Source organism: Pinus tabuliformis, chromosome 4_1 (assembly GCF_031772625.1).
Source record: "Pinus tabuliformis cultivar Carrire ecotype Pingquan chromosome 4_1, CPIR1, whole genome shotgun sequence".
NCBI classification, from domain to species: domain Eukaryota; kingdom Viridiplantae; phylum Streptophyta; class Pinopsida; order Pinales; family Pinaceae; genus Pinus; species Pinus tabuliformis.
In genome coordinates, this window is record NC_142303.1 from 86,050,692 (window position 1) to 86,053,604 (window position 2,913).

Below are 2,913 nucleotides of genomic sequence, written 5' to 3' on the forward strand. Positions count from 1 at the left end.
TATCAAATTGGTGTATAAAACCCCTTGTTTGTTAGATAAATGATTACCCTTCATCAAATTAACATATAAAACCCCTTGTTTATTAAATAAATAACTCCCCTTCATATAATAAAAATTATAAAAATACCCTTACTCTACTCATCTCTATATTTAAATTTATAACTTTTTAAACAAAAGTATATATATTCTTAACCATTAAACTCATTTAAATATTAACTATATATTTAATTATAAATCTATCTTTAAAAAATAAGATTTAATAATTATTTTAAAAAATTCCATTTAACTTATTCGACATTCATATTTATTATATCGAATGAATTTCCTCAACTACATTAACACAAATAATATCTTTTTAAATTTTAAATTCAAATTATCTCTTCTTTAAAAACTATTTTATATTTTTCACAAATTTCATTAATATTTAAAATTTTAACTATTACAGAGATCTTCATAGTTAATAAATTTGCATTTCTTAAAATTTAACTATTATAGAGATCTCCATAGTTAATAAATTTGCATTTTTTTATCGCAACTTTTGGTAATTTAACTATCTTTTTAAATAAAGTATTAGAATATAATTATCTTTTTAATTTAGTTAATTATTTTTTTAATATTATTTAATTTAAAAATTATTTAATTTTATTTTTGAAATGTTATTATATACAGATTCAAATCAATATAAAAATGCAATAACATTCTTTCACTCTTTGATATATGAAAATTTTCCAAAAAAATCTTCACTCTATTTTACTACAATAATATTGTACAATGATGCCATAATATATTCTTGGGGTGTAATACTAAATCTTAATTTTTGGTAGCTTCGAGATGGATTAAATCTCTTGAGACGCCAACCTCTTTTAGAGTGAAGAGAGATTTGATCTCTCTAGAAGCTTGGTAGATCCAGAGTTAAGATGGATCTAGGCTAATTTAAAATAAATAAATAAATAATATATTACCTCAATTTTATTTTAATTATTAATTTTTTATTTGTCACTCAAAAAGTTTTTATTAATTGATCAAAATATTACATTGTGAATATATATTTTTCAATGCTCTCCCTACTTCACTCTGTCCGAATTTGTTGGACAAGAGAGCAATGTTGAAGCTAAGTAGAAAATACCATGCTTTACATAACAACTAGAAGCAAAAAGATCAAATAGCCCAAAAAACATAGAGAATCAACATACATCTCACGTTCACTGCAAATGAATGGTGAAAATATGGTGCTTGATCCTCACCCAGAGCAGCAAGCGGTCCAAGATCCCTGTGTGCATGGAATTCCACACAAGCAAGGCGAGCTTCCATGCCATCAAGCCTTTCATTTGTACGTCTCTGGCCTCATTGCAAGGAAGCCAGACGATCTAAGACGCCCCACTAATTTTGTTGTAAGTCATTCAAGAAAGCGATGACTTCATTCCTATCATCGTGCCTTTGTTGCCACATTTCCTCCATATTCACCATAATACTACTCATTTGCACATCCAAGGTTTCTAGGGAGGGTGGCTGATCCACTTGCCTCGGCGATTAAACCTGGTCCTCCACAATCTCCACTCCCACAACCCCTTCTTCCTCAGTTGTCGTCGCTCGACCATCCCTACTCTCCTAATGGGCATGAGGCCCCCCTCCTCTACGGACATGACCCTGCTAGCTCAACATCTCTAAATTAACAGTGGAGTGCCCGATACCAAACTCAATTACCACCCCAACATGCCCCCATCTCTAGTGGACCCCAAGGTCACTACCTGTAAGTAACAAAATTACCCAAACTATAAATCTAAACTCACTAACCCCACACTCTGCAACCAGACCCAAGCCTTACCCTTCTAGGCTACTGAAAAGGACACCCAAAAGCCAAAATTCCTAGGTATAACTGTCAATACTCACCAGGCACCAAGATACAACCTCCCAACACTTCAAATGCCTCGACCTAAGGAGTCTAGGCTTGGATTCCCTCCACACAATAATGCCACTACCATACTAGGAAATTAAAACACACTTAAAACCCTCCATAATCACTAAAGCAAAAGTATTTTTCTTTGAAACCAAATACCACAATAATCGACTTACTAGGGTGTCCCTAGACGAGATGGGAACCAACAAACGACTAAGCTCCTTTGGCTTGACTAGTACCATCTTACTCCCTGTCAGTGCAAGACAAAACCATTGCAAATTCTTTCCCACCCATTCCCTAGGATCCCATACAGAGCGACTGAGGTTCCAAGCTTGCACTCGCAGAAACTCTCCCTACGTGACAACTCCAACAACGACCCATTTTAATAATTAATTTAATTAATTAATTATTTTATTTTTTATAATTTGACCGAGTCAAAATGTTTAGATAACATAACATAACAAGACATTACTACATCTCTTCCTCAAACTAGAAAATACCTCCAATAAACCATATCAATATTATAATTTTTAATTATAAAATAAATTATTATTATCCTAATATATGTGAATTGTGAATTGAAAATTGTGATGTTAAAATATTCCAAATAAATAATCCATTTATTATTATATTAATAGTAAACATTCAAATTATCCATTTTTAATAAAAATAACTTTACTAATAAAAGGAAATTTCATTTTTTCATTTATTTTTATTAAAATACCATTTAAATTCAAAAACTTTTAACATAATATTCTATGAACAAATGTCCCCATAAAAATGAGTTCACATACAATTACCACTCCCCATAAAAATGAGCTCAGATATAATTCCCACTTGATTTAAATACCATTTTTACCCAACAAAAAGAACCCTATGAATATCCCTTATTCCACGCCATAAATCATTACTCATGTTTTATTATTTATTAAAGGCTTTTATGTAAATGCGATTTTGCCGTAATTTAATAACTTTTAACATCCGCTATTCTGATATTGATATTGAGTAGCCAAAGG